Below are 14,261 nucleotides of genomic sequence, written 5' to 3'. Positions count from 1 at the left end.
TCCCCCCTTTCCCACACCCAGGGCAACTGGTGAAGAGCCTGAATGCTTGGCAACCCTGTCCCTTCCTTGTTCTCACTGTCCCCACTCATCACACTGAAGTCCTGAGTGTGGGGTAATGAGGAGCTGGTAACTTCGGATTCTGTGTGCGTGTGTTTCTGGGAGGAGCAGGAATGGGGCCCCAGCCCTGGGAACACTGGGGTCTCTGAGAAGGAGCAGGAGCTGCGGGCAGGCAGGGCTTCCAGATGGGTGGCATTGGGAGGACAATCTGTGGAAGCCTCTGTTTGCTCCTTGTCTTTGGCTGGGCCCCTCAGGGCAGGAAGGAGGCAGCAGGCATGGAGGGCAGCAGGCAGCAGGTGGGGAAGGAAGGCGCTGTGGGAAACATGATTCCATTTAGTTTTGTGCTCATCATTCAAGAAATGTCCCTGGGCTGTCCCCCTCCTGGAAGCCTGTCCTGAGAGGACAGGAGGCCCTGAGACGGGACTCTGCCCCTCAGCCTTCCTCCCACGGTGCCCCTCAGCCTTCCCATCCATCACTGAGTCACAAAGAGGCTCACAGTGGGCACAACCCTCAGAGCAGCTGATACGCGTCTCTCAACATTTCTTTCAAATGTGGACGCCTTTGCCCCATGGAGGCCCACTGTCCACAAAACGTAGAGATGGTCTCCAAGGGGACCACACCCCTGGCCACCCGTCATGCAGCCCCCTCTGCCTGGAAGCCCTGGGACTCTGTGGACCCCCTATGAAATCCTTGATTCTACTCCCTACAGTCCCCCCACACCTCCTGTGAGCTGGCAACCTCTGAGAGGGATCCCCGAGGCCCCTATGATACTAAGGGAGGTAGGTCACCTTCCCTTACCCATACGGGGTCCCTGACCCTGTGTGACCTTGGGTTGGCCCTCCTCTGACCCTGGCCCTTCTGGGACAGACTTGGCCTGACCTCCCTTTCCCACAACTTACAGTCAGTCCCTCCTCATCTTGTGCACATAGATGGCAGAGACCCCGACCATCAGCAGCACCTTGTGGCCCAGGAAGAAAGCCACCAGGAGCCGAGGAGGTGTCTCTGGACCTGGAAAACAATGGACAGGAGAAGGCATTAGAAGGGCCCAAGATGTCCATTCCCAAGGGCCTCCACTTACTCCATCTGAGGCTGCCTGGGCCCATCAATGCTTTCAAGCTCTGGATCCTGCCCTGGGCTCAGGTTCAAGGCAGAAATCAGGGTACAAAATTCCTCCTACACACTCACTCAGTCCTCAGGCTGCCAGTATGTCCTCCTGAGGGACAATGGAGAGAGGGCGGCTCAGGGACCCATAAGTGTGGTGCCTGGTTACTGTCTGGTCCTCCACCCATGTGGAGCAGGTATTATATTCTTATTCTGATGAGGAAACTGAGTCCCAGAGAGCTTAGGGAGGGTCACACTATTAGTGGGATCCAACCTAGGAACGCCAATCCTGCTGTCCCCTAAGGTGAGTCTGCAACCTCTTCTTCTGGGCCAAGACAAGGCCAACCTTCAGGGACATAGGAAGGAATGTAAGCATGGCCTGTGGTCAGTCACAAGGTGAAGGTTACGTGTCAAGCCAGAGGACTTCCTGGCAGCACTGCAGATTCTTATCTCCTCGAGCCGCATGGCAGGCAGGGCTGAGGATGGATCCAGGACATGATGACAGGAGCCAGGGAGTAACAGAAGGGGGTGAGTTCTCAAGCTCATGGGTCTTCTCTGCCAGCACCAGGCCCTGATGGGGAAGTAGGGGACCCTGAGATGTGGGGTGGGAACTGCTGAGTGGCCTGGAAGTCGGCTACTGTGCTGCTGAGGAAAAGGGCAGCAGCACAGCTCCTCGCCTCCAATGATGTCCTCTGCAAACTGGGAGGAAGTGGAAAAGGGAAAGCTGTTCTGTGCAAATGGCTGTCACTATCTCTTGGGAAAGAGTGTCTGAGCTACAAAATAACTGAGAGTGAAAAGAGGGAACGCAGTCCATGCTGGGCACAGGCTCACTGGGCTGCCACCGTCCCTCCCTCAGCAGCCAGAGGAAAAGTGCAGGAGAAACAGGCCAGCGAGGCTGGCAAGAGACTCTGAGAGTTATTTGGAAGTTTCCCCGACAACATTAAATCCACCCAAGATTTGAAAATATTGGAATAGTGTCCTGCAGATTAGAGCACAGGCCATAGGCAGGGGGCATAAAATCTGCTTCATTTGCAAGAGTTGGCACAGATCCCCAGAATCTGTGACCATGTTACATTACATTGCAAAAGGGACTAGAAATAGTGATTAAGAAATGAGTCGGGCATTATATTGTTTATCAGAGTGGAATCGATGCAATCACAACATCCTTACAAGGGAACAAGGTGGGCAGGACACTCAGGGAAGGAGGCGAGATGGCAGAAGCACAGTCAGAGTGACGGCTCCTTGGCCACTGAGTACGGGCGTCCTCTAGGCTCTGGCCCAGGCAAGGATACACATTCCCCCCTATGGCTTCCAGAAGGAGCAGAGCCCTCGGATGCAGTGTGGACAGCCTTCTGACCCCCAGAGCTATAAGGTAATGAATGTGTGTATTTTCAAGCCACTGAACATGGGGTAATTTGTTACAGTGTCAATAGGAGCCCAATACAAGGAGGCAGGGGCATTTAAAAAGGACAGATGTGATTAAAGGGACAGACTCCACATAAAGGGCATATCCTCTGGAGGAAAAGGAAGAAACTGTTTGGCAATTGAGTGATGAAGGGACAAGAAAAAAGTGGGTGAGAAAAGGTAGGGTCTCGAAAGACAGGAGAGACGCACATTAGAGGGCTCAGAACCCTTCTCCCACTCTCAAAAGCATCCAGCACACCGAACACCATTAAAAAAACTAGGTTTTTCTACACTAAAAGAAAAGAGGTCCATTAACCTATAAATACTCTAAAACACTTCAGTGCCATACAAATGAACAAAAAGTGGTGCATCCACACATCAGAGCCTTTGGAACCAGGAGTACAGTGGCCTGGGCCCACAGACACCTGGATTCGGCTGTGCACTACAGTGCAACAGGGTCACATAGGCATTTTGCACTTTGCTCCAGCCTATCACCTAGACACCCCAAACCACTTCCAACCCTAGTGCTCGAGCCAGAATGTGAGGACAGGCACACTGAGAGCCCCCAAAGGGAGCCCTGTCTGAGCCCAACAGAAAACAGAAGACTGAAAAGCAAACCCAGGCTGGTCCAGACAAATGATGGACTCATCCCCCCACCTGCCACCTACCACACCTCCTGTATCAGTACAACTCTGAACCCCAGGAAAGACTCCAGGCACAGGAGGACTCTGAGAGGTGGGAGATGAGTCCCATGGCTCAGTCCCTGAGACCTGAGGCAGAACTCAGCCCCCTGGAGTCTTGGTTCCTGTCCCCTAGCTCCCCAGGCACGGAGGGAGACCTGGGTCTAAAAAGCAGTGTGAGAAGGGTAAACATGTTCGAAAAACTAAGCATCTCAATTAATAATCTGAGCTCCCAGCTCAAGAAATGATAAAAGAAGTGAAAAGAAGCCAAAACCAAGTGAAGGAAAAATATTAAAGAAAAGTTAAAATCAATGAAATTGAAATAGAGAAACAATGCAGAAATCCACTGAAAACAAAAAGTAGTTTCTTTGGAAACATCAATGAAATTAAAAATGTCTAGCAAGACAGACAAAGACAAGAGAAGAAATGACCCTTTTCCAATATCAGGGATGCACCAGGGATAGGACTACAGACCCTGCAGACATCAGAGGATAAAAAGGGAATATTGTGAACAATCTGTGGGCAGAAATTTGACAACTTTGAGAAAATGCACCCAATTCTTCAAAAAGTACAACCTACTGCAATTCACTTGATATGAAATGAATAATTAGAATACCACTAAATTGCTCAGATACTTTTTCAAATCCCAAGAAATCTTGATGCTCAGGTAGGTTCACAGGAAAATTCTACCAAGCATTTACAGATGAATTAAAACTAATTTTGGTGCACAAAGAGCACCTGTGAGAGAAATTAGGGAAAATCTGAACATACACTCTTTTTCATATGACATTAGCAAATGACTGTTAATTTCTCTGAATGTAAAGGTTTTGATTTTGTAGAGAAACCAATGTCCTTAATTATGTGACCTCACAATTACGGATTCCATTTGTAACTGGACGTGCACACATGACTGAGTTATGGTGGAGTTTATTATGAACTGTCTGTATGTCCTGCTTTGAAGGAAGTGGTCTTCACTTCCCTCTCTTTACTCTTCCTGCAGGCAGGGATGTGGACTCTCAGTGACCCAGGATTGACCCAGAAGATAAGGACAACACAAGGGCTTAAATTGGAGGGAACGTGTGATTTGAAAGGTCTGGAGTAAAGACTCCCGGAAGGCCGACTTGCCCCTCTGGGAGTTACAGAAGAGAGAAACAAGGCATATTTTGTTGGCAGCAAGGAGGACTCTGCAGGTCCTTGGGACAGTGCCGAGCTGCGGGGGAGAGGGGGTGATGGGTCTCTAACCAGCTCACAGTTGTGTATAGGCTGGTGGTCCGTGTCCTCAGGGCGTGAGATTGACCTTGACTAGTTCAGCCCAATAGCCTGGGTTAATGGCAAGAAATCTTCAACGACATGCCCCCCACTGCGCTCCTAGTCCCATCAGTGCAACTCCAAGCTCCCAGCGGGGTGGAAGCAGGAGAGGGGAGCTCAGGTGAACTGAATTTGCGGATAGTAAGTGTTCAGTGAGTAATTCTGAGCATGGCTGGCCCATTGTCACAGATCACGGAAGAAAGGAGGCCCATGCTGTGACCATTCAGGGTCCCCTGGGTGCCAGGTCCAGCCTCAAACTCAATGTCCTCAGGGCTCCCCTTCAGGCATGTCACAGTGCAGTGGGTGCAGATGCCTGCTGGGTGGCATTAGTGATGCAGGTGGAGAAGTCTAGGACAGACTAGAGACCAGCCGAGGCTGGAAAGAACAAGGACGGCAGGGGGCTGACAGGACATAGGACTGGCAGAAGAGGAAAGCAAGAGGCAGGGCGCTGTGACAGGATGACCCCTCCATCCCTTCTTTCTTTCCAAAATGTGTGTTTATGTCAAAACACCCACAAAGGTGTGGGCAAACTCTTAGGGTGGTGTCTCTTGGCATAAGGGATTTGGGGAAGGAGTACCTGACTTCAAAATTTTACTTTATATTTATGGACTTCTCGATTAATCTATAATAAAGATGAATTGCTACTTTCAACATCAAGAAAAGGGATGAATTTTAAAAAGAGCAGTGGGAGTGGAGGCCTCACCAGGGATTTGGCCTGTATCCTTGTCCTGCTTGTGGGCAGAGATGTGCACGGTGTGGGTTCTGCAGACCGCCGGCTGCCCGTCATGCTCCACCTGGCAGGTGAGCACCACATCCTCCCTGTGGGCAGTGACGTTCACCAGCAGCCAGCTTGTCCAGTTAAAGGTCCCATCCTTGTTCTCTGTGAGGTTTGAGGCCGTTTCTGTTCGGGACACGTTTCCATTCTCCAACCAGCTCAGCTGTAGGCGCCAGGGGTTGAAGTTCTTCACTTGGCAGGTGACGTTCACCTGGTTCCCTGCCACGGGGCTTTGGGAAACCTCCAAACGGGGCGGAACTGAAACAGCACAGGGCAGAAGCTCTGACCTTAGGAACGGACAGATCACAGAGGATGGGCTGCATAGCTCAGCTCCCCCAGCTTAGCTCCCACAGGGCAGGGAATCACCCAGGACGGTGCTAGGCATGCAGCTGGTGCTCAGACACTGAGGGCTCTCTGCATATGAATGAAATGAGTAAGCACAGTGCCTGGCACACAGTAGATGCTCAAAGACTGGCAGCTCCTTTAGGGTAAAAATGAGTGAAATCGCAAGCCCAGCCACTGGCAGGCAGTAAGAACACCGTAACTGTAGCAAAATAAATGAAATCACCAACCACAAAGAGCTTGGCTCCCAGAAGGTGCTCAGTAATTGTGAGTTGCTGTTGGTAAAGTAAATGCAACTACCCAGCTCAGTGCTGGGCACTGGTAGGGGCTCGCCTAGCAGCTGCCATTCAAGAATCAGTAATGACCGGCACATCCAGGCGCCTGGTGATTGGGGAGGACTGGCAGGCATTCTACTCCAGGTAACCGAAGACCTGGAACTAAAAGCAAGGGGAGGAGCAGGGGGAGGCCTGGGCGCAGAGTGGGCTCGCTCTGGGTGTGAGGGGCGTCTACCTCAGAGGGTCTCTGACAAGTTGGCGGTCCCACGAAGAGGGGGGCCCCCCTGCAGGGTGACATGGGCCACCTCACAGATGACCTGGGAGCGAACATCCCCCGGGGCCAGCACCACCTCGGCTGTGCTGGAGATGCGGTAGGAGGCGCTGTCTCCCTCTGGGTCCACGTTGGTCTGGGAGGCCGACAGCTCGTTCCCATTTTTGAACCATTTCAGGGTGATGTTTCTGGGGGAGAAGCCGTCGGACTGGCAGGTGAAGCTCACTGTCTGCTCAGGCGTGGCCCTCTCCGTGGGGCCCGAGACCACGGGGGGAGAGGGTTTGGCTACAAAAGGAGATTTATAAACAAATAGTATGACTGTGATTATCACCACGATAAGCGTGTGACCCTGTTAAAAGTATGTGTGAAACACACTATCGTCTAATCCTTGTCATCGTGCTGGGACGTGGGGTCGCCGTCCACCCCTTACACAGGAGGACCAAGGTTCCCGGGGGGCTCAGTAGGGCAGAGCCACATGCAGGTCCAGCCCTGGTTCCTCGTCTACCTTCTTTCCCCTGCCAGCCGACTTCCCGCCCATCCGGGCACAGGAACAAAGTTACTGACCGTTCTCACCCTGTACTGACTGTTCCTAACTGGCCTCCCCTGGGAACCGTACCAACTTCCGGGTAAGGGTTTAGAGAAGTAAATGCAGGGGAAGCAGTTGCTCAGCGGGACGGCCAAGAGTGCTGGAAGCAGGCTGGCGAGGGGACAAGAGGCAGCAGTTGTGTCTTCTTCCTGGGGGTGCCATTAGGGTCAATGGGTACATGCTTTCTCTTAATAAAACAGAAGATGATTCACAAACCCAAAGAAATAGAATTACCTTTGACCTGACTTAATTTTTTCCAGAACTGTCCCTTCAGGTATTTATGAATTTCCCCTTAGTTCTCATTATTTTCACAAGTGTCCCAGTAGGGCCTAATCTGTGCCAGTCATAGCGAGTACAGGACAGAGCACATCTCACTGCACACAGAGCTGATTGATTTTAGTGCCTCTCTTCCTTATCCTTGAAGCTGTGTGTGTTTCTGTACAAAGTGAATCAAAACACCAACCTGGTAAGGTGAGTGATGGTGTGTGTACAACACAGAGCCTGGCATACAGTGGACGATCAGTAAGTAACTCCTATAATCTTATGAGATCTGGTTCTTACTGGTTCTGAAGCGACATATTTCCTCTTTGGCTTTTAGAAGGGAAAACAAAAGCCTGGAGGAGATACCAAGAAAAGTCCCAGTAGAAAAGCAGTAGAAACCCTCAAATTATGATTCTCTCCCTGTTGTTTTAATAACAAGTCTGGAGAACTGGCCTTCAAAATGCAAACCAGATCACATTTTCCTGCACTTTCTTTACAGAATGCCAGAGGCAGGTTGAGAAGCGGAAGGACAGATTTCAGCAGGGACAGCTGGTGTGTGGAGGCAGGGAGGCAGTGCGGCTGAGCTGTACGTGCTGGAGGGGATTCCAGTCTGTTCAAATACATACACCTGTAAAATGGAAAGGTTTCCCCAGCAGAGAAGCTGGGATCAGCACAGAGTGTCTGTCTCTGTGCCTCCTCAGGGGCAGGGGGAGCAAAAAGTCCCTGGGAGCAGGAGTGCTCCGTGGGAAGGTGTCCTGGCGATTCCATTCTGGGTTATTTTCTTGGAGGCTCCCCTGGGAACGTCTGTAATGCCTTTGAGATCAGGATGAAGCCATGTTCCCTGCCCATGTGCAGGGGCTGTGGGGAGAATCTACTTGAGATTCTGTCCAGAAGGGAAATTGGACACCATCTACACAAGTTAAAATGCACCCCATGCTATTTATGGCCAAAGGTGGGGAACAACTTTTCCATCACAGAACACTGTACAATGACGGAGCTCTCTCCCTCCTCTGGGGTGCTGTGCAGCCGTGAAACACAACAGGTAGCTCTAGGTGCTGGTAAGCATGCAGGACTGGGGAGGAGGGGCTGAGGGTGGGGAGAGGTTTCCAATCACCTCAGGCTTCAGGCTCTGAATGGGAGGGGTTACTGGGCCTTGGGGAAACCAGTGAAAAGGAGAAAGGCTGCTCCCTGTTCAGTGGTTTAGTGTAACAAGCTTTTATTCAGCATCTACTATGTGCCAGGGCCTTCCATGGAGAAAGCATCCAATGTCAGGACAGGAAGGAACTAACCCAGAATCAGATGCAGACTCTAGTCCAATCCCCTCACTACTGGCAGTGTGACCATGAGCAATGTGCCCTGTCATACCTCGGCCTCAGACTCCCATTCTGCACATGGGGGCGTGGTTGGATGCGTCATTCCTCTCCTGACAATCCAGGATTCAGCATCTGGGCCTCTGGCAACACCCACATCAAAACATCCCTGTGTGAAGGACATTCGAAGACATCTCAGTCTGCTCAGAGCCTTCAGTGACTATATGATTTGGGCCCTGATTCACAGGATGGGTTGTAGACAGACCTACAATAAATGCCAAACAATGGCATCTCCCCACACAGGGCATCAGCCTAAACAGGGAGTCCGTGCCTCTTAGGAATTTTGTCTCAGTGTGACGTTTGTGAAGAAGAAATAAAGAAATGCACAGAGTCCCCTCTCCCTGGCCTGCTCTGCTCACTGCTGCCCCACAGCGCCCAGAGCAGGGCCTGGCACACAGCAGGAGCTCAGTAAGTGCTCAGGAAAGAGGAGCCTGGGCCCCATGGTGGGAGGGCTCCCTGGAGGCAGGGAGGAGGCCTGGCCTGTGACTGGGCAAGTCACTGAGGCTTCTGCTCCCTCATTCCTGGAACAAAGGGCTGGACGGGACTGGAAAAGGCAGGGGCTGTGGAGCCAGCAGATGGGGACAGACTCCCCTCCATGCACCAGCAGGGGGCCTTAGCAAACAAGGGCCTCTCCAGGCCCCAGCCTCCCTGAGCTGTGCAAGGCGGGAAATCAGCTCATGAATATGAACTCCCACCACCCACCTGCTCCTCAGTGTTGCTCAAAGAGTGGAGGGCTTTCCTACTGACAGGCTGCCCCACCCCAGGGCCCAGAGGAGGCCCACGCTGGACTCACCGCTCACGGTGACCCAAGTGCTGGGGCCTGACTTAATCTCCACATCAGGGGTCCCTCTCTGGAACTTCACACAGTAGTAGACACCGGTGTCCTCAGGGGTGATATTGCTGATGTGGATGGAGAAGTCCGTGTTGTTTCTCTTTGTAGCATCTGTGGCGGTTGTTACTCGGGGGAATGGTCCTTCTCTTCCCTTGAAATGTAGATTAACTGGTGCATGGTCCAGCCCCCCTGAACCACCTGATGGGCCCCACGGGGAGCATGGAGGTCAGGGTGCAGTGCAGAGTGGCCATCTGTCCGGCTGCAACCGACACTGACCTGTCAGGCTGAATCACCTGCAGCTCCTCCTCACCTGCTGCTCCTGGAGGGAAACATACCACTATTGGCTCATTTTTACATAATCCTGCATATTTTCTCAAATGTTTGTCAATAACAACACTCATGACTGAGCTCACACCATGAGTGGGGCTCTAGTTCAGCACACTGCTGTCCATTACATGCAACCCTCAATGGAGCCTGCATTGTGTGACTCTATTAAAATGTGGAAACTGAGGCAGAGTTAAGTGGTGTTGCAGAGATCAGGTCTGAGTGCTTGAGCCTTCTCTAGAAAGGTCATGCTTCCCAAATATTTCTGGCTGGCCACTTTATGGCTTCAAGTTGGGTGGCACTTTCTGGATTTTGCATTGGGTGACACCAGGAGATTTTCTAAGACCACTGAGTTATGAGCAGAAGTGATGGAAGCATTTTGTGGGATGTGCATGTGACTGCAAGCACCTCTGTGGACCCACTGTCCTCTCCCCCTTAAATCCACAGCTCTGGATGGGCTCCGCTCTGTCACCTGGGGGCCTGAGGGACCCGAGTGACATGGTGTGCAGCGTTCCCGGCACACAGTGAACATGGGGTTTCAATAGGAAGAAAAGCATTGTTTCAAGTTAGTCTGATATACTATAAAGATGTTATATGAGTTTCTGAATGCTGCTGTAACAAATCACCCAAAAATGCAGCAGCCTAAAAGAACAGAAATTTACTATTGTCCTGGAGACAAGAAGACTGTTGCTACTGGGCTACATCAAGGAGTCTGCTGAGCCCCGTTTTCTCTGGAGGCTCTTTCCCTGCCTTTCCAATTCTAGAGGCTGCCCACTGCCTCTTCTCAAGGTTCCCTCTTCTTTTCCCTCCAACCTTTCCTGTTGTTGTCACGTCTCCTTCTCTAACTGTGACTTTCTTGCTTCCTTCTTAAAAGGACCCTGTGGTTATATTGGGCCCAGTTTGCTAATCTAGGATCATCTCCCCCTATCAAGAGTCTTAACTTAGTCACTTCTGCAAAATCTCTTTTGCCATATCAAGTTAAATATTCACAGGTTCTGGGTTAGGACATAGACCTCTTTGGGGGTCTTTGTTGCGCCTATCACACTCATCTCTCCTGAGTGTTACAGAAACCAGTTGCCATAAAAAATACATGTATGCAAGTTGTCATACAGGGTGAATGACAGGGCAGATTTTGGAATCTGGGAGAAGGGCTATTTCTTCAGAGCCCTGGTGAAATGGTTTATAAAATAAAACTAGAAATCAATAAGAGAAGGAGAAATGGAATATTCAGACAGATAGAAAAGAAAAAGCACACTATTAATGTTCAAAAGGTCAAAGAAGGATCAGGAAAGAAATTAGAGAATACCTTGGGAAAAATGAAAATGGAAACACAACATACCAAAACTGTGAGACACAGCAGAAGTGGTGCTAGAGGGAAATTCACAGTGGTAATTGCATACATTTAAAAAGAGAAGATCATAAACAAAGAACAATTATACACTCTAGGAAATTAGAAAAAGAAGAGAAAAGTAAACCCAATCAAAAGATAGGTGAGTGAAAGAACTAATAAAGATCAGTGCTCAGTTAAATAAAATATGAATAGAAAAACAATTGAGTAAATTAACAAAACCAAGATCAACACAATGGACAAAACTTTGACAAATTTGACAATGAAATAAAGAGAGAAGACACAAATAACTAAAATCAGACATAAAAGAAAGACATTGCTAGCAATTTTACAGAAATAAAAGATTTATTATTAAAAAGTAAGTAAATCAACTCTATACCAATATATTGGATAACGTAGGAACACAGAACTTACCAAAACTGAATCATGAAGAAATAGAAGATCTGAATAGATATATAACTTAGTAAGGAGATTTAACCAATAATAAAAAATCTCTGAAGAATGAAAAGGCCAGGGCTATGTGGCTTCACCAGTGAATTCTATCAAACATTAAAAGAACTAACACTAATCCTCTTCCAACTCTTCCCAAAAATTAAAGAGGAAGGAAGACTTCCTAACAATCAGAGACATTCTGTGATTCATTCTCAGGGTAGCATTAAACTGATACCAAAGTGACATGAAGGTACCTCAAGGAAACTATAGACCCATATTTCTAAGGAAATCTGATGCAGCAATCTACCACAAAATACTATCAAACCAAACTCAACAGCTTATTAAAAGGATTATAAACCAAGGTCAGGTGGGATTTATTCCTGGAGTGCAAGGATGGTAGAACATATGAAAATTAAACAATGGGACAAACCACATTAATAGAATAAGAGGAATAAAGCAAAGAATTTGATGCAGAGAAACAAAAGTCAACATTTTCCATGATAAAAACAGTAAGGTAATAATCATGGAGAATTCTCAAAATGATGAAGTCATGTGTGAAAAACCCACAAATAACCTCATTCTCAGTGGTGAAAGTCTGAAAGCTTTCCCTTAGGTCAGGAATGGGCCAAGGATGCCCACCTTCACTTCCTCCACTCAGCACAATAGTGGATTCTAATAAAAGTGACTAAGCTAAGAAATAATGTAAAGGCATTCAAATTGAGCAGTAAAACTGTCTCTGTTTGCAGATGACATGATTTTATATGTCACAAATCTAGAATCTATACATAAACATAACTGTTAGAAAAATTCAGAAAAAAGTAAATACCATATGATTTCACTGACATGTGAAATCTAGAAAACAAGCCAAAAAATATAAATAGACTCATAATTACAGAGACAAATTGTTGGTTATGAGATGGTAGGGGAGTGGGAAGTGGGTGAGATAGGTGAAAGGGATAAAGAGATACAAACTCCAATTACAATATAAGTAAATCATTGGGTGAAAAGTACAGCAAGGGAAATACAGTTGATAATATTCTAGTAAGTTTATATAGTGACAGAAGATAACTACACTTTCCATGGTGAACACATAATAATGTACATAATTGTAAAATCACTGTGTTGTACACCTGATACCAACATAATATAGTATGTTAACTATACTTCACTAAAAATTTACTTTCTAAATGAAATGTTAAAAAAACTTTCAGACCTAATAAACAAATTCAGCCAATTTACAGGCTATGAATCAACACAAAATCAGCTGCATTTCTATAACACTAGTGTCAAACAATCCCAAAAGGAAATTAAGCAAACAATTTCATTTACATTTGATTAACACATACAAAACACTTAGGAGTAAATTTAGCCTTGGAGCTGAAAGAGTTGTTGATGGAAAAAGCATAAAATATTGCTGAAAGAAATTAAAGAAGACAAATAAATGGGAGAATATCCTATGTTCATGGATTGGAAGACTTCACATTGTTAAGAGGTCAATAATGCCTAAAACAATCTACAGATTCAATAGAGTACATGTGAAAGCAGGGTTCATAGAATGAACTGTGGAGGTGTTTGGCCTGAATTTGAACCCTGGTAGCTCCACTGCCTCATGTAGGTGCCATTAGGCTATCTACTCTCTCAGGTTCTGCATTTGCCAATCAGGGGCAATGGAGCAATCACACAGGGATGTGGTGAGGAACAGGCCAGTTAATGCACACAAAGTTGTGGCTGTGGTGTTTGAAGGATCATCTGTTCCCACCCTCGGGTCACCAGCTGCAGGTGATGGATGCCCAGAGAAAATGCTCAGTCCCTGACTTCATGCTCTCAGTAGCACCTTGTCCTTGGCCTGCGGCAGTGCTGGTGGTGCACCCAGTATAACCTGGAGCCCTAAGCTAGGGGGCAGGAGGAGGGGATTCTACCTCAAGGCCACGCTCACCTGTGAGACCCACCAGTAGACTCAGCAGCAGGCAGGGAGGAGGGTGGGGCCAGGAGGCAGGGATGGGCATTGTGGACACCCAAGGAGGCTGCTGTGTCCAGACCCGGGCTGAGAGAACCAGGCTCTGCTCTGTGGAGAGCAGAGGAGCCCTGCCTCCTGTGATAGAAGAGGAGGTGCCTCCGATGGGGTGGAGAAGCTGTGAGACAGCCCTGCTTCTAGATTCTAGGGAGTTCCTGCTTCTAGATTGTGAAATGGAAGTAAGGAAGGAAAGATGGCTACAATGTGAGGAGTTATTCATCTTAGGTTTTCAGAGGGCCCTGGACAACCCAGCAGAAATAACGCTTTCTCCCTGCCTGGGGTCTCTGCTCTCTCCTCTAGGACCCTCTCTCCATCTTGTGGTTTTCATGGTGACTCTGCATGTGGGAGCCCAAGCCAGGAGGGATCTGTGGTTGTGGACTATGTCTCCAACTTCCAAACCAAGACCCCAGGATATAGCTGACTGGTTGCCTCATTCTGCGCCTGCCCCAACCCAGAGCTCCCAGCTGGAGAAGGAAGAGGGTCACCAGGCCTGCTCACCTTTGGGATGGAATCAGGTCTGCTCTGAATGACTCCCTATTCCAGCCCTTGATTGATGGAGCTGGTAACACATAGCCCAGATGTATGGCGCTTGGTGACCTCACAACTTGCATGTGCCTGCCTCTGGTGAAAGGATCATTTCCTGACCTCTTGCAGGAGAGGAAGTGGGATCTATGGCCCAGCAATCACACTCCCAGTCACTTATCTCAGAGAAAGGAAAACTTATGTCCACAAAAGCTGGACACAAATGTGCACAGTAGCATTCTTTGTGTTAGCAAAGTGCTGCAAACAACCAAAACGTGCTATAATCATTGAATGGTTAAGAAACTGTAGTTCATCTATAGAAAGAAATCCTACACAGCAATAAAAAGGATGAATAATTT

At 48.4% G+C, this 14,261-nt stretch overlaps 1 protein-coding gene and 1 pseudogene across 5 annotated transcripts in view; one reads left to right on the top strand and one right to left on the bottom strand.

Annotated features, from left to right (window-relative positions):
- Positions 1-14,261, top strand: part of LOC108404558 (signal-regulatory protein beta-1-like) — a 196,509-nt gene that overhangs the window by 151,594 nt on the left and 30,654 nt on the right. The gene's annotated exons all lie outside the window — the stretch shown is intronic.
- Positions 73-13,372, bottom strand: LOC108389024 (signal-regulatory protein beta-1-like; annotated as a pseudogene).

Source organism: Manis javanica, chromosome 5 (assembly GCF_040802235.1).
Source record: "Manis javanica isolate MJ-LG chromosome 5, MJ_LKY, whole genome shotgun sequence".
Classification (NCBI taxonomy): Eukaryota; Metazoa; Chordata; class Mammalia; order Pholidota; family Manidae; genus Manis; species Manis javanica.
The sequence above is the reverse complement of the archived record's forward strand: the minus strand, read 5'-3'. Positions and strand labels throughout refer to the sequence as shown.